The sequence below is a fragment of the Euleptes europaea genome, chromosome 1 (assembly GCF_029931775.1).
Source record: "Euleptes europaea isolate rEulEur1 chromosome 1, rEulEur1.hap1, whole genome shotgun sequence".
Classification (NCBI taxonomy): domain Eukaryota; kingdom Metazoa; phylum Chordata; class Lepidosauria; order Squamata; family Sphaerodactylidae; genus Euleptes; species Euleptes europaea.
The window spans coordinates 119669102-119687799 of record NC_079312.1 but is presented as its reverse complement, the minus strand read 5'-3'; positions in this window follow the sequence as shown (position 1 = coordinate 119687799).

Sequence of the window (18698 nt, the reverse complement as noted above, 5' to 3'; positions counted from 1 at the left end):
AGCCTTGTAATGAGAGCCAGCATGGTGTTGTGGTTAAGAGCGGTGGTTTGGAGTGGTGGACTTTAATCTGGAGAACCGGGTTTGATTCCCCACTCCTCCACATGAGCATCAGACACTAATCTGGTGAACAGGGTTGATTTCCCCACTCCTACACATGAAGCAGTTGGGTGACCTTGGGTGAGTCACAGCTTTCTGAGCTCTCTCAGCCCCATCTACCTCACAAGGTGTCTGTTATGGAGAGGGGAAGGGAAGATGATTATAAGCTGGTTTGATTCTTCCTTAAATGGTAGAGAAAGTCGGCATATAAAACTCTTCTTCTTCTTCTTCTTCTTCTTCTTCTTCTTGTGTTTGTTAGGTGACAAGAGGAGTCTCAATCAGAGGTTCAATGGGAGCTTTGCACCTCTCAGACTCACTTGAGCACTTTTTCTCACACGCAGGTGTAAACAATGGCTTCCTTTCCCTGGGTGTCATTTTTTCTCAGTAAAGCATCCCATAAAGTCACTATTGGTTCCGTTTTCAAAATCACGTTACTTATGTGACTGCATGTAAATTTTGCAGTGAAGCCAATCACAACTCCACAGGGAGTTTGAGAGGGAAACAGCATGGAGAGGAAGGGCAGCAGCCACTTCTTCCCACGTACCCCAGTCATGAGAAGAAAAGGGCACATGTGAGTCTGGGAGGCACAAACTCCCATCATCTGACTCAAAGTCCTCATTGTCAAGAAACTGGCCTTTCCAGCTTTTTATTGGCCTTTCAAATTTTGCTTTTAGAACTTTGGTTCAGACTTTGACCTAGCAAAACCTTAGAAGGCTTTTCTCTGGGAACGTAATGATCTTGCAGTTTCAGAGAGAGAAATGAGGGGAGATGGAAGTGTGACACAGCTGCAGGTAAGATTATCAGATCTACCACTTCAAGGCCAGAACCAGGAGGGAGTTTCACCTCCACATTCCATCTCATTAATGCAGAGAACCCTGGGTGGGGGAGGGTGGCTTGCTTTATTGTGCCTACCTGCAGCTGCTGAGTACATGGTTACATACCTAGCAACACACCTGATTGGCCAACTAGGATCATTCATTCTGGTTTGCACCATTGTTCTGGACCCTTTCCCTTGTTCTGGTTTGGACCTTTGGGTCACTTCTTGACACTGGACCAGGTTGGGCCTTGCTGGCCAGAATACCTGCACTGGACTTTGAACCTCTGGACTCTGTGGCTCAGTTTGGTCAGGTAACATCTGGATTAGAGAACCAAATCTTGTATAAGTATCTTAGGTTAGCAATTTGCCTTTAATGTGTTCAATACATATTTAGGTTGTAGGCCAATCTAGGCTCCAGAACCATAGCTGAAGAACATATAAAATGGAACCTCCATGTTCTGAGCAGTACACCAATGAATATTAATTGCTGAGGGAAACAGCAGGAGAGAACTTTCATTTTCTTGTCTTGCTTGGGGGTTTCTCAGGGTATCTGGTCGACTTAGGGATGCCAGCCTACAAGTGGGACCTGGGGTTCCCCCAGAATTACAGCTCATTGCCATACTACAGAGATCAATTCCCCTGGAGAAAATGGATACTTGGAGAGTGGGATTTATGGCATTGTACCCAGTTGAGGTCCCTGTCCTCTCCAGGCTCCATCCCCAAATCTCCAGGGATTTCCCAACCTGGATTTGGCAACCCTACCCCCCATTCCTCGCTAGTGGACCTGGCAACTCTAGGAAAACAAGTTTCTGGACAAGATGGAGCTTTAGTCTGGTTCAGCAAGGCCCTTATTATGTCCTTGTGTGGGTGTTCATGCAATCTGAGAGATGAAAAATGTGATCTTCGAACACTAGCAAGCTAATTCCAACATAGGGGCCCTTTCTAGGCACTGAGCCTCCATGTCTAATACGGAAACCACACTTATAAATCAAGATCTGTAATGTTGGCCTAAGTTGATGGTGATGACATAAAATAAGAAAATCCACATAGCATAGCATAATTTTGACCAGGTGGAGGAAAGTAAATGTTTTTGTAAACAGAAAAGAAATTGTGTGGATGCTATTAATATTAAGTAAATAGACTTGGACGGAAAGATGACCCAAGGTTTTGACAGTTTCTTTTTCACTGTAATACCATACTGAAAACATCTCAATAAGCTCACCTTGGAGAGTATGACCACACAGAAAGATTATTGCTTCAAGTAACCGCACGCTGACTTGCAGCCCATTATCCTTTCACTCAGCTAATTACACCCTGGAAATCGAATACGCACGGCGATCTAATGTAAACATCTAGGTGTACATAACACCAAATACAGTAACAAAGGAGTTCCGTTGCGCTGAGGGAAACTTCACTCCAGTTGCAAGAATGAATCTCTGATCCGTTTGGATACACTAGAGCAGAGGTTCCCAAACTTATTTGGCCTACCGCCCCCTTTTCAGAAAAAAAAATTACTCAGCGCCCCCCTGGAAATCTCCCTTCTTTCAGCGAACAAACAGGAAGATGCAGTGACAACTTAGCGTTCATTTATGTATCTGTATTTCTACCTGCGTCCTACAACACAGTAAAAAAAGATGTTGTTGTAAATACGACACCTTGAAGCTTGAAATTTTAAAAGTATTTTTAAAAATCAACCATAGTAACATTTGCATTACACACAGAAAATTAAGATAACGAAGGATATTAAAATAAAAATCACAAATAACATATTGAAATATTAGTACACTTTGCTTTATATGTGCTCCATAATCCATAAAGATCAAAGGTATTGAAGATGAATTACTTTTTTTAAATACTTATTGCACTTGTACTATTGTTAACTGCTTGTCACACAATTCAGAAACAACCTACATTAAATTTCATACAGTTCTTCCATACGCTGTTTCCTTACTGCCTTCCCAACTGTCATTTGGTTGGGTTGCAATAGCATTCCAATACTAAGATGTTGACAATTATGCCTTTCAGCTGCTGGGTTGAACGCATCAATACATGAAGCTGTCAGATACTGTGTCAGACCATTGGTCTATCAACATCAGCACTGTCTACTCTGACTAGCAGAGGCTTTTCAGGGTCTCAAATACAGGACTACTATCTGATCCTTTAACCAGAGATGCCAGGGACTGAACCTGGAACCTTCTGCATACAAAGCACATGCATTCTAACTGAGCCACAGCCCTTCCCCACAGCCCTTCCTCTAACCATTTCTATATTTGGCCTATAGTCCAACCCAGAGTTAAACACTCTTAAGCCCATTGAACTCTATGGTGGATTGTGTCCAATGTATTTTTTCCCCTATCAATGCATTTATTCTCAGTCACAATGTGTGATGTCTCACAAGGGCATTTGTTCAATTTCATTTTGTTCCTTAGACTAAGTACTCCAGCTGGTGAAGATTAATTTGAATTGTCATCAGTACTCTCCACAGGACCATAGTAAGATGTGTTGTTGATGAATACCTCCTGCCAGATGTTTCCTCACAGTCTGAAGGAGCCAACTGACTTCCCAATGACAGACACTCCACAGCTCCATTTGTGTTACTTGTAAATCATTCTTATTTTAAGAAGTTCTTCACATCCAACATAAAACTTTATTTTCTTTGGTTACCCACTAAATGGAGGCCAAGTAGCTCTACCCTCTGCTTGCATTAGGCTCACACATTTTTTAGAACTTTGATCAGATTTCCTTCTATGCTAGCCATGTTGCCTTCTGAACTGGCTTCTAAGACTTTCCTACTGTTGTGTTTCTTTCCTCAGCACAACAGCTAGCTAACTTTCTTGTTTTGTCTTCTTCACATTTGCCATTGCCCTCTGTCACTTTTCCCATTTCTCACATCTACTGCTGTTCCTTCTCCCACACAGTTCTCTATTGTCTACAAGTGTCCCCCTCTATCTGTTCAGCAAACTCCATTGCCTCTTTTAAATCCTTCCAACATCCATAATGTCTTCCATTCTCGCTTATTTCTGCTGTTCTTAGATTTTCTCTGCTTTGCGACTAGTCCTTTTCCAAACCATGTCTCCTATTTCTTTATTCTATCCACCATACACTGTTTGATCACTTGGTATGGGCAGTTCATAAGTAAATGCAAAACAAATTGATAAAAGACTGATTTTTTAAATTTTTGTTTGTCACCAGGCACATGCTATACACTGCTTTTCTCCCCAATGGCAATCCAAAGAAAATTAATATGTTGTTCTTTCTTCTTCCTTCATAACAACAACCACCGTGTAAACTAGGTCAGGATGAGAGACAATGATTGGCCCAATCTCACCTTGGGACCTTCCATGGTAGAGTGGGGATTTGAACCTGGGTCTCCCAGATCATAGTCTACCACTTGAACCACTATACCATGCTATCTCTACATCTTGCCATATAGCCCAATGACTCTCATTACACACCTAAGCAAACCAGTGACAAATTGACAATGGACATTTTAACCCCTCAAAATAGATAGTGTTTTATATTTAATTTCTTCATTTGTAAAAGCGCATTCTGGTTTCAGACTGGTGTCCAGGTACCTGACTTTAAATATCTCTCCGCATGATACCAACTACTTGTCCCAGGTTGGAGAGTATATGATACAGCTGAAATCTGCTGAAGCTAAGGAGATATGAGTCAGATCAACAGCCATAGAAATGCTAGGTATGCTATCTTGAGTCCCATAATGGACAAGGACAGGATATAAATGTGTAATTCAGTCCCTTGTGAGACATGTTGGGGCCACAAACCTATAAACTCAGAGCCCCAACCAATCTCCAAGGCAAGCACAATCAAAGGACACGTTTTTTTCTGTACTTTTGCCGAGTGGTGATTTTTGAAAAGAAGTCTGTTGCTTTTCCTAACACAAACGACTAAGATCTGTCCATTTTTACATTCAGTGCATATTGAGAAGTTGGAAACAGGAGATTCAGAGAAAAGAGGGAGTGGAGATGTTCGTATCTATTTCCACAAATAAACGATGCTCCATTTAAATCCCACCTCTGCATTTAACAAGGAGTTAAACCAGATAATAAACATAATTTAAATCTGTTTTCCATAATTACCCACTTCTCTGATTTTTTTTTAAAAAACTCCAGTTTCTTCTCTTTCCCACAGAACACCTCTCCTCTCTTTTTCCCATTGTATTGCAGATCTTCCACCACACTCTTTTGTCTTCATTATCTATAAGTGGCTCCCTTGGTATCTGTACAGTAGATTGTTTTGAGAGGTGCAAGAATATATTCTGACTTTCTGTCACTGGCTACTGCATCTCTTTGCCTGTTTTGGACAGGCATACACATTTCTTTCTGGAGGAGACACAGTTTCGAAGACAGTCATTTGCCCTGCGCCTAAGTGAGCATCTTATGGTTTCATATTCACCTAGGATTAAATGCCCAGGCGACAATAGGGCAAGGTGTCCTTCCCTGGCAAATTAGTGTGTTCGGTGAAGCTGGTAGCTTTCTCCCTCTCTGCTGCCAGGAGAGGGCTCCTGGGTCACCACACTGACTGTCACTCACCTGTCTGCGGCGTAAGAGAAGACAGAGGGATGGAGGGAGCCACCTGTATCCACAGGCTGCTGTTCACCCAATGCCCAGTAGCAACATCTTTGCATGCTTCCCTCCCACACAGGGCTTCTATCCCGCCCTCACCCTTTGTGACATACACCCTTCCAATACTTTCCATTGGTCAAAAGGTGGGAGGAAGAGAAGGGAGGGGGAGAAGGAGGAGTAAGCGTTGCTAAGGACTCACTAGCTGCTAAGTAACTATTCCCCTGACTGCTGAAAGGGGGGGGGGGGTAAGTAGAGAGAATAAAAGAAGCAGAAAGTTCTTCCTGCAGCTGCTTGCATATACTAGCAAAAGTCCCCTTACACAGCAGCCGCCAGGGACAACCACTCTCTGAACAACTGTCATTCTCCAGCAAGTTCAGCTACTGCATCCAGTAAGGGGTGTGTGTAGGGTTGCCAACCTCCAGGTACTGGCAGCACGAGGGCTCAATAATATGATACCACACGGGGTAAAGATAAACCAATAAACATGCAAAATAAAGTTATGAATGGAAGGTAAACAGTCAATAAATCATGCAAGCACTTCTAAATGTATGGACAACATTTATAGCATGGAATCAACAATGCGTCAGAATGAATAAATTGAAAAGCATTAAATCATGCAGTAAACAACATATATGGCATAAAATTGACTATGCATCAAAATAAATAAATAGAAAAGCATTACATCATGCAGTAAACCACAAACATACAGCACATCAAGGTGCTCCAAAAAGAATACAGTCCACAACGGGTAGGAAGGTATCCAGTCCAGGACAAAAGGTCCAATATCAAAGGTCCAAGGAAATGATAAGCATAAAGATCCAAGTCGTACAGCCTAGGAAAAGAACCAACATAAAAAGGGAGAACGTGTGGCTAGTCGTGAGGCACGTTTCAAAGGCTTTCTTCAGCTCCAACGTTGCTAGTGACCGCTTAGATGAGGACACATGCGCTTTTGAATTCCATATAGACGCATTCCCTAGCCGACGGTCATCTGAACCTACCGACTTACTCTGTAGCCTACGGGCTGATAAATACTAGCAACGTTGATATTGGACCTTTTGTCCTGGACTGGATACCTTCCTACCCGTTGTGGACTGTATTCTTTTTGGAGCACCTTGATGTGCTGTATGTTTGTGGTTTACTGCATGATGTAATGCTTTTCTATTTATTTATTTTGATGCATAGTCGATTCTATGCCATATATGTTGTTTACTGCATGATTTAATGCTTTTCAATTTATTCATTCTGACGCATTGTTGATTCCATGCTATAAATGTTGTCCATACATTTAGAAGTGCTTGCATGATTTATTGACTGTTTACCTTCCATTCATAACTTTATTTTGCATGTTTATTGGTTTACCTTTACCCCGTGTGGTATCATATTATTGAGCCCTCGTGCTGCCATTTTCTTCAACTACATTAGTTCTGGCACAGGTGTTTCCCATTGTTGTAACCTCCAGGTACTAGCTGGAGATTTCCTACTATTAAAACTGATCTCCATCCGATAGAGATCAGTTTCCCTGGAGAAAATGGCCACTTTGGCAATTGGACTCTAGGGCATTGAAGTCCCTTTACTCCCCAAACCCCGCCCTCCTCAGGCTCCACCCAAAAACCTCCAGGCGTTTCCCAACCCAGAGCTGGCAACCCTAGCGGTGTGTGCTGTATGGAAGGAAGCTGTGCAGGCAACGGGGTCAAGGCATCAGTAAGCTAAAGGGATGTCATGGTGCAAGTCTGGACAGGGACAAATATTCCAGAGGAAACATAACAAGCTACACACTATGTGAGTGAAAGGAAATCCAAGGGCAACCCATATTTGGACATCACGCTGGATGTTTGTTGGTTGTGCTGTCCCAGTGTTTTAAAATAATGTCTTTCATATGGCTGCTCTGTTTTTACTCCTTTTTTACTGCACGTTTTAACTATTTGCAAGCTGCCCGGAGAGTCCGTTTTTGGCACTTTAAGGCAGGATGTTCATTCCTAATGAAATAAATACATCCAATAATTATTGTGCCTTCCCTTTCCTGTCCTGCTGTTCCCTTTGGCCTCTCTCCCTCATGGCAAATAGATACCGAGCACGTTGCACATTTCCCTATAAGCTTTACAGTTTACACAGTTGCAGGATTTCCTGCCACTTTCTTTTTCTTAGCACATGTGAAACACCCTGAGTAGTAGGCCAACAGAGCTCTGTTAAGGAGAGAAGATAACACTGACAGTCTGAAAGATAGCCTTTGGGATACAGGGTTGTGCTATGGCAGGCCACAAAGCAGATAACCATGTATGTGCATGAGAGAGGGATGCATGAGAGAATGCAGAGGATCTCTGTGTATCTCTCATGTATATCCAGTGTGCAAAAGGGGCCCAGATGGAAAAGAGACCAGGTCTCCTTAACCTTTAATATTTTTGCATAAGAGGGAATTTTGGAAGGTGAAGGTTGTGACAAGCACTGCAGTTGTCAAAAAAAAAAAATCCTCCTCTGCTCTATAAAAGAACCCTAATTTTCTTTACATATGGTCACTATAATACATATATGCATATATGTTAAGGTTGCCAACCTCCAGGTACTAGCTGGAGATTTCCTGCTATTACAACTGATCTCCAGCCGATAGAGATCAGTTCATCTGGAGAAAATGGCCGCTTTGGCCATTGGACTCTATGGCATTGAAGTCCCTCCCCAAACCCTGCCCTCCTCAGGCTCCACCCCAAAAACCTCCTGCCAGTGGCGAAGAGGGACCTGGCCGCCGGAGCCTTCCACCAGCGTCCGAACGCCAGCAAAGCCTGCGGCGGCATCCCGGGAGGCATTCCCGGGGTGTTACAATGCCGTGCTGGGGGCAGGGCTGCCTTTAGGCGGCCTCTGAAGTCATTACGGCCCAGGAACGCATCTTTTTTTCCTGGCGAGATACACCACCTTTTAGGTGGCATATCTCCGGTGCAACCCTATGTGGGTTGCACAGATTTTTTTGCGCCGAGAGGAGGTTTCGGCGGGGCCTTAGGAGGCAGCGCCGCCGCGTTGCCTCCTAAGCCCAGTGCAGGCATTCTATTCAAGAATGCAGTGATAGAACCCAAACAAGAAAAACCCTCGCCCAGCAGAGGCTCTTTCATACCTAGCCTGGACTTTCTCTATTCTTTGCTCCTCTCTTCCTTGAGACCAAGCCTATCTCTTTTCTTTTAGCAATAAATACATTTTAATCTCCTGCTGCTGCAAAGGAATCTTTACAGACCGTTCTGTGAAGGTCCCTGTTTCAGTGCTCCTTTATTATTAATAAAGAGCTCCAGGGTTTTATTTATTTATGTTATTCAGCAATGCAATCAAAGCTGACTTCCAGCGACGAGCCAGACGTGCAGCCACGGTGCGGAGAGAGTGTCCTAGACCAGGCTTTAGCTGGAAAATCCATGAGACCTTCCAAAGGTTTACTGAGCTAGATTGAGATTTATTGCAAGGTTAGAAAAGTTATGTCGCATGCTGTCTTAAACACACACTCTTGGGACTAATTTTCTCCAACTTGAAGACACGTTGCTGAGAAAAATACAATCCACATTTGCAACTGAGCCATTTTAGATGCAAAATGGAAGCAGATTATTCCCTGGTCTCCATTCATCCTTAGAAGGGTGGTGTTAATAGCTGTCCTGTCCCAATCACATTTAAGGGAGGGGCTGTGGTTCAGTGGTAGAGTATCTGCTTGGCATGCAGAAGGTCCCAGCTTCAATCCCCAGCATCTCCAGTTAAAGGGACTAAAGAAGTAGGTGATGTGAAAGACCCCTGGCGGGGAGACCCTGGAGAGCCGCTGTTAGTCTGACTTCGATGGACCAAGGGTCTGGTTCAGAATAAGGCAGTTTCGTGTGTTCACATTCACTTTTAGTATCCAAATTTATCAGGGGGAGTCTTGTTTTGGGGTTCCTATCCCTGGTAAATCACTGCCCCTATTTTGTCCCTATTTACCTTTCGTGGAGATTTTAGAGATATCTTTTTAAATGGTTAGGTTGCCAACCTCCACCTAGTGGCTGAAGATCTACTGGGATTACAACTGTTCTCCAGGTGACAGAGATCAGTTCACCTGGGGAAAATGGCTGCTTTGGAAGGAGCACACTTTGTCATCCCTCACATATGGTGATGGTAGGGATGGGAGTAAAGTGACTGTACATTCTCCCTCTGTTCAACTTGTGGAATCAATATGGACACAAGCATAGTTCAACCTCTGACACAGCTCCCTGTTATTATTACTCCCAGTTTTACAGGAAACCAGATAGCTGTGGGGCCTCTCCTTTCCACACTACCCCGCAGAGCCTCCTGCTTCTGGAATGACAGTCTAGCAGCACCTCATGCTGTGATGCGTCTGAACATTAAAGCCATCATTTCCTAACATTAATTTGCAGCTGGACTGAGACCAGCCAACTCCTCGTTTTCATCTACAAAGCGGAAGCCACCCAGGCAGCCGCAACGAGAGGCGAAGCAAATACCTTTCACTCATTACTGCACTCTGGTTCAAGGCTGAAGCGTGCTCCACAATAGGTTTTGCCACATGGCCAATCGAAGCATGCTCCAACCAGAGCCACAGTGTGTGTGTGAGAGCGGCAGGGTTGCCAACTGCCAGGTAGTCAGCACGGAGGCTCAATAATAAACACCAACTGGTAAATATATATGAAAAATTATAATAAAGGCATTACTTCATGCAACAACAAATGTGAAATCAACAGTTAAATCACAAACTCAAAATCCATACAACATGTGGATAAACAACTCCACGTTATGGTAGCAAGAAACCTCAGGTCAGCGGAAAACGTCCGTTCCAATGTGTAATATATGAGGGGTCCCAAAGTCAATAAATCAATTCAACTAAAAAGAGAACGTGTGACTAGTCGTTGGTGCACGTTTCAAGGCTTTCATCAGCTCTGTTGAACAATGTTTTATGTTCTTGTTAAGCAACCAAAGGCTTCCATGCAATGAATAACAGTCAGGTTGTCCAAATGACCGTCAGCAAGAGAATGCGTCTATCGGGAATTCCAAAGCGCGTATGAGGATGTAGAAGAGGGACCTGGCAACCCTAGAGAGAGAGGGGGGTGTCTGCTTCCCCCTCTCCTTTTACGTTACCAAATTCAGTTTGAACCAGTCAGCCTAAAACATTTTTCTGTGTTAATTTTCTATGTGCAGGAGATGTTTTTTTTGTAGAGGAGCGCCTGCAGTCTGGCTGGTACAGTCAAGGCAAAACCGCACAATATGATTCTGTTGAGTGCGCAAATCCGAGGTCAAAGCAAAGTTTCATCTAGTCTAGCGTTCACCTCCAGCAATGTTCAACCGAAGGTCTTCAAATGCTTACAAGAAACACATATAAAGGTATGGCAAGCCCCCGTTGTTTGCCCTTAGGGCCTGGTACTGAGCTAGGCTTGCCAGCTCCGGGTTGAGAAATGCCTGGAGATTTGGGGGGCAGAGCCTGAGGGTTTGGGGCGTGGAGGGACTTCCATGCCGTAGAGTCGAATTGCCAAAGCGGCCATTTTCTCCAGATGAACTGATCTCTATCGGCTGGCGATCAGTTGTAATGGCAGAAGATCTCCAGATAGTACCCGCAGGTTGGCAACCCTATTCTGAACTCAAAGATATATCCTGTCAACATGGAGGTTCTATAATCATGGCTAATAACTAGCCACCTGCCCTCCATGAATTTGGCCAATAGCTCCTAGAAGGTATGTAGCAAACAAGAGTGACTTTGAACATATGCTGAGTGCTATTATCCCAGTAAGGAGTAACCACAGCCAGCATCCACACACCTGGGACAAGGGCAAGTCAGAGGCCATGCTTTTAGATTAGTAAACTACTAGTAAACTACTGCAGAGACTCTGGGGGAGAAGGGAATAAGTCCTTATGTTTTTGTTTTTTTAAGCTTCCTTCAACTATTGGTTTTAGAAGAGGCATTATTTGGCCATAATGCATTAAGGACCCCTACTTTCTACCCATAATTTGAGTATTGTCTTCTGTGCCTCCTGGCAGTTCCCCCCTCTCCATTTTTCTTCTCATGGTTTACATCAAAGAGAATGGTAAGTCTGGAGAACATTTTCATTGATGGATCAATTGTAAAGTAATATGCAGGCTTTTGAATTACACATGAAGAAAATTGAGAGATAGTAAGGCTGCCAGGCTGTGCTTGAGAACCAGTGGAAGCTTGGGGGTGGGGACATGGGGGGCCCATGGTGTCCCGTGAGCCATGATGTCACTTCTGGGGAAAACCTGATTGTGATGGCACGCTGCTCTAGGAATCACTGGAAACTCTATGGTAAAACCAGGTAATGGCACTGCTGTTGTGGTGGGCAACAAGTGGGAGGCGTCCTGTTGTAGCTGGAGCCCTGGGAACCCTAAGTGGTACTTATATTACTTATACACAGAGAAAAAAACACACCCTGGCCACCAAGCCTGTATTTCTAGATCTACAGATTTCCCTTTTTGTACTTTCCCCCTTATTTAGAGCTGATCAGAATTGAGGTTTTTAAAAGGTTGAAATATAGTCATAGAAAAAATATATTTAAAACATAGTGAATCAGCGCTGTTCTGCTAGAAGCCTGGGATCACAAGGAGTTTTCCACCAGATCAAGGCTCCTCACTCCGCAAAAAGTAGTCATAGGACCCCCATCCCATCCCATCCCATCCTGTATTGTATTTCTTTTTTGTCTACATCTTAACTGGGAAATGGTGAAAATCTGAAAGTTAAAGCAACCAGACAAAAATGGGAAGAAGGTTTATGGTGTGCAAATCTCTCTTAAAATAATCGGATAAATATGCTTGTAGGCATGTTTTTATTTAGCACCGAATATGTGCAACTTTTGCACAGCTTAGTGTGTCTGATATTTCTTTTAAACTTGTTAAATGAAAAATTACTCCCCCTTTTAACAAGCAGTCGTCTTGAATATGATTAGTCACTTCCATCATGCTTCTGAATTCGGCAGCAATGCTTCTTAACGGCTAAGCATGTTGCAGAGCCAAAGACGCAACCACCGGCTGTCCCCAGCAATGTGTGATTTAACAGTGGATTTTACACAAGACATTTTACTGGGTATAAAATATTCTTCCATCCCAGCATCAGCTCCTCTTCTTGTCCCATGTGTTTCCACTAAAAACCCTTCAGCGCACAACTTTGACTGCAGTTCTCTGTCTCCAATAAAACATCTGCATGCTCCAACCAGCCTGCTTGTGGGAAGATGAGTGGATTCAAAGGTTACTTTCTGCCCCAGGCCTTTTTCTTTCAAAAGTACTTTCTTCCAGTGTTTAAACAGCTCATTGAAGTATTAGTGTGGGCAGGTCAGGCTAGCCTCTCGCAAAACCCGAGACCAATTTCTCTGATTCTGTTTCCTGCCACCTTGAATAAGAAAAAAGTCAAGAGACACAAAGCCCTAATTAGAAAAACACAGCTGTGTTGCATCTCCTAACATGCACAAAAATAATAACATGTACTGCAGAGTTTGGTGCCAATACATTTTTTAAAAAGCCTTGGCTTCCATAGGGTGGAATAGTATATGTTTGCTTTTTGTTAATTGAACAAAAAACTTAGTTCCATATGGCCCTAGCCTATCAAGGAAACCGAAGTTGTCTGGTTCAAAGAAATAAGTTGAGGACCTACAGCAGCCTTCTGTATCAATTTCTGCCATCCTCCACCGCAGGAGGAAGAAAGAAATATCTGCTGAGGCAGAGGCTGAGGAGCAGGGTTGCCAGGTCCCTCTTCACTACCGGTGGGAGGTTTTGGGGTGGAGGGGTTTGGGAAGGGGAGGGACCTCAATGCCATAGAGTCCAATTGCCAAAGCGGCCATTTTCTTCAGGTGAACTGATCTCTATCTGCTGGAGATCAGTTGTAATAGCAGGAGCTCTCCAGCTACTACCTAGAGGTTCAACAATAATATGTGTGTGTGTAAAGTGCCGTCAAGTCGCAGCTGACTTATGGCGACCCCTTATGGGGTTTTCAAGGCAAGAGACTAACAGAGGTGGTTTTGCCAGTGCCTTCCTCTGTATGGCAACCCTGGTATTCCTTGGTGGTCTCCCATCCAAATACTAACCAGGGCTGACCCTGCTTAGCTTCTGAGATCTGACGAGATCAGGCTAGCCTGGGCCATCCAGGTCAGGGCCAACAATAATATAGCAATTCAAATTTGAATAAACTTACAACTCTTGGTGTATTTCCAATTTTATCTGGGCATTTAACATTCATGCCCCATTTTTATAATACCAAACTTATAAACAACAAGCAAACAATACAGCATGAAGCAAAACCCAAAAACTGAGTGATACTCTTAAACAGAAAAGACTTAATACAGCCTGAAATGGTCCGGTAAACAGACTCCAATTACAACGCAACTCAAGGTCCATGGGCAGCCACCCCATGTGTGAGTTGCGTGTCTAGCACCCGAGGAAAACCTATTGCGGGTTCAATCAGAAAGTGGCGACCTCGAAACCGAGGGGAAGCGCTCCTGCGGGTGCAGAAAGGACCCAGGTGGCGATCCAAAATCAAGTAGAGGTAGAATAAATGCAGATAGAGGATGTGAGACCTGTCGTATCACGTTTTGGTGGCTTCATCAGCTCATTGTGAACTTATTTTGCTCTTGATGCATTCAAAGACAAATTGTGCATCATGCAGCCGGAAAACCACCTAATGCCGAATCTGTGTATTTTATTTTTTGCGGTTTGTGTGTTCACGCATCCCTTCTTTACTGTGGTGGTGACGAGCTGTTCATTATCTTCAGGTTTCCTATTATATGGCACAAGTTGTTAATTGGATTGCTTAACTACCTAGAGGTTGGCAACCCTACTGAGGAGGGTGGGGTTTGGAAAGGGGAGGGACTTCAATGCCATAGAGTCCAATTGCCAAAGTGGCCATTTTCTCCAGGTGAATTGATCTCTATTGGCTGGCGATCAGTTGTAATGGCAGGAGATCTCCAGCTAGGACCTGGAGGTTGGCAACCCTAATTTTAGCACTCACCTGTATCTTCCCTGCCTTCCTACTACCGTACCAGCCTTTGCCCCAAGCTAGGCATTTGCTTACTCCTATCACCATGCCTGCTAGCTAGAATGGTTCCTGCAAAGGGTAAAGGTATCTAGAATGAGACCCTCCCCAAGCCAGTTAGCCTGTTAATACCTTGCGTGGTGGGGGTGGTGGTGGTGGAGGACACTGTGCACCGAAGGACAGTTCAGGGAATTGCAATTAGTTTAAATAATAATTTGGTCAATTTTAGTCTATTATAAATTATTTGGAAATTTTAATTAGGAATGTTTTTTTGGTTGAACTGTTGTAATTTTTTACCTTTTCTATAAATGACACATCTGTTTTTACTGGCTTATGCTGTATTAATAATAAATCTGAATCTGACAGTTCAGGGATGACACTGTGTCAGTGTGAACATGGGACTGAGTCAAATATTCTATTTGGACATGACTGCTTGGGCACTTCCTTCTTGCCTTGCCTTCTTTTCCAGTGTAGGGGAAGGAGACAGAGCCGGACAAGATGGAACTGGATAATGGAAAGCTGAGTGCGACCAGGGACATTGTGCTGGCACCCACAGTACTATCATTCAGCAACAGTGTGCAAAGCAAAAATGTTCAGGAGGGCATTCATGTAATTGAATTAGAACTTAATTGGTCCAGAATGGTCCAGAAGTAGAGTTGCCAGGTCCCTCTTCACCACTGGCAAGAGGTTTTTGGGGCGGAGCCTGAGAAGGGTGGGGTTGGGGGAGGGGAGGGGCTTCAATGCCATATAGTTCAATGGCCAAAGCAGCCATTTTCTCCATCTGAATTGATCTCTATTGGCTGGAGATCAGTTGTAATAGCAGGAGATCTCCAGCTAGTACCTGGAGGTTGGCAACCCTATCCAGAAGGGCCCCTTTATATGGGAGTGAAGAGTGGGTACTGCATCCCCTTGTAACCCTGCACCCTGCACTGCTTGCACTATGTCAGCCTGGTCGGTTTGCTGTTCACATCACCATTTAATTTTGTATTCCTAGTCCTATTGTATTGTTCATTGGATGGCCTACACTGTATGATTTCCCCCCCCTCTTTCTGTACTCTTGAGTCTTCGTGAGAAAGGCCAGCTAAATAAATAATTTCAGCAAGGCGGAGCAAATTTCATTCTGATTTGTAACCCTTCTGAAAGATATCATAATCAATAGAAAGTATGAAGCTCAGATTTTTAGTTACTTTCTAAATGCACATTCCTACTGAATAGTGTACCTCTGTACAGTGTAGCCTGTTCTGGGGGTGCCACAAACCTCTGTAGCACATGTGACTTGAGGCAAGCATTCTCAGCTACAGAGTACCTTTGCTTTGACTGAGTCAGTTACATGGTAAGCAGTTTCCATATGTTATACCAAGTAGAAGAAGAAGAGTTGATCTTTATATGCTGACTTTCTCTACCACTTAAGGCAGAATCAAACCGGCTTACAATCACCTTCCCTTTCCCTCCCCACAACAGACACCCGGTGAGGTAGGTGGGGCTGAGAAAGTGTGACTAGCCCAAGGTCACCCAGCTGGCTTCGTGTGGCGGAGTGGGGAAACAAATCCAGTTCACCAGATTAGCCTCCGCCACTCATGTGGAGGAGTGGGGAATGAAACCCAGTTCTTCAGATCAGAGTCCAACCACTCCAAACCACCGCTCTTAACCACCACACCACGCTGGCTCTCACGCTGGAGTTCCTACCATACAGAGGGTTTTTTTCTTTTTTTGAGCATGACCTATCCTTGCCATTATGGTCACAAACTCTGAATTTTCTTTGTGAAGCAAATATAAAATGTTCTCTGAGAGCCTTTAAACAAGTACAGGAAGTATTGTTATTTAAATACTTTTTGTTTAGACTGCAAAGATGAATTTTGTGTAGTTGGTAATTTTTCTTTGCCAAGGCTTGTATCTGTCCTGTTTCGGAAACTTTATTTAAATCAATGCAAGCTCTCTTGTGGCAGCTTTACAGTGGTGTGGTATGATTATCCATATTGCTGGAAATTGCTCTCTTCCACATGCACCTGTACAGATGGTGCAATAATAATACATTGGCAGAGCACTAGTTTGTGCAGTTCTGCCCTAATGCACAGTTCTTCTGTTCCACAACAAGGCATGGAAAGAATTTCAACACACATTATAGTTATTTGTGCCAGCAACAATCTCTTCAGGGGGCATCATCATATGTGCCTGCTTGGACAACTTCTTCATTAATGGTTAATACTGTTAAGAAATCTATTTGTGTTGTCATGGATAGTTCACTTTGGCTGGACAAAGAATGCTTGAAGTAAGGAGTGCCGAGAGAAGAAAAGACCTTTCCTGTAAAGGAAGGGGGAAAGGACAAGAAAGAAAACATGGTCATTTCTTTTCTCCCAAGATATACCACTTTGGTTTTTGTTTTGGTACTGTAATGAGGATTAGCAGACGAGAAAAATCCTAAACAGGTCTATTTAGAATCCTTACTTCCAGGAAAGCATTCTTACAATGGCACTGCTAACTAGCAGGACTAACAACTAAACAATTCCTTTATACACACACATACACACACACACACACACACACACCTTACAGTGTCTTGATTTATATATTGTGAGCAATACTTATTGATTTATGATGTTTTTGTCCCACCCTCTCTCCAAGGAACTCAGGGCAGTATTCATGAGTTTGGATCCAATGGAGAATTTCCTAGAATGGGAGGAGGGAGTCCACAAAAATGTCCCTCCTTCCGTTTGCAGAAATCATCTGCTCCAGACCTCTGAACCCCCTCTCATTCTGTTCCTGGGGCCTTCTTTCCCCCAAGGACAGCATTTGGGGTGGAATTTGGGGCTTCAGGAGGAGGGGAAGCCATACTCTTCCATCTGTGAAAATTACTAGTGGATCCAAGCTACAGTTCTCTTCTCTATTTTATCCTGAGAACAATCCTGTGCTGTGGATTAGACTCTGTGCTGTGGATTAGACTGAGAGTGTGACTGGCCCAAGGTTACCCAGTGAGCTTCATGGCAGAGGGAGAATTTGAACCCAGGTCTTCCCATTCCTTGTCCACTACTAGGCAACACTGATATACTGATGAGGCCATACATACCTTGTCAATTTATAAATCAGCACATCAGTGTAGAAAGCTGTAAAAAAGCATCAGTCTCTATACAGTATGTTATCTGATAATCTGCTGATAAAGTGGACTTGTGTGTGTGTTAGAGTTGCCATGTCCCTCTTCGCCACTGGCGGGAGGTTTTTGGGGCGGAGCCTGAGGGCGGGGTTTGGGGAGGGGAGGGACTTCAATGCCATAGAGTCCAATTGCCAAAGTGGCCATTTTCTCCAGGTGAACTGATCTCTATCAGGTGGAGATTAGTTGTAATAGCAGGAGATCTCCAGCTACTACCTGGAAGTTGGCAACCCTCGCGTGTGAGTGTGTGTGACTGAGCGGGGCAGGGGAGAGAGAAAGAAAATTGGGTTTACAAGGGAAAGTAATTGAAGTAAGAATTATGGAACTACCAGCCTAGTTCGATAACATGCACAGTACTGATTCACATGACCTGGCTATAATGCTGTCCCCGCCCTTTGTTAATCTAGTTAGAGTAGAAACACCATTGAAACAGATCTCAGTTCAACATGGCTCAACATACAACCCTTGCAAAGTACTCAGAAGCCCTCAAATGTACTTTAACGTGTTCCCATTTATTTCGGATTGACCTCCCCAAATTGGCCTGAATGAAATCAGATGATAGTGTGTGGCAAAAGGTTCTTTTCTATGCTAGCAGGAGCCTGAGGTGTCATCTGACTTGACTGTCAGGAGCAGAAGCTGCTCATGGCCATTCAGCCCACACTGAGAAAAGTTGGCCGTGGCATGCAATCTGCAACTTCTGTTAGCCACAACTGAATGAGAGGGAGCACAAGCAGCGAGCTTACATAGGCAGAGGGAAACAGTAGCAGCCGTGAGCATTATTGTGGGACATTTAGTAGACCAGCCTAATCACTGTTAGTATAGTTTATTAGAGATCTGCAAACAAAAATTTGACAGGTTATTTCAAATCACAACACAACAGTTCTCTCTTGTAAACTCTTTGGCTTGCAAGTCCATATTTTGTCATCCTGCTAAGTATACAGCCCCCTCCAGGATCTTCCTCTAGTCCATTCCTCCTCTGCCCTTCCTTCCCTTGATCCTCCACCCGATCCTTCCTTTATTTCCTTTGTTTCTTAACTTACTTTATTTCCCTTCCATCAGCTGGCTTGTTTCTGGATCTTC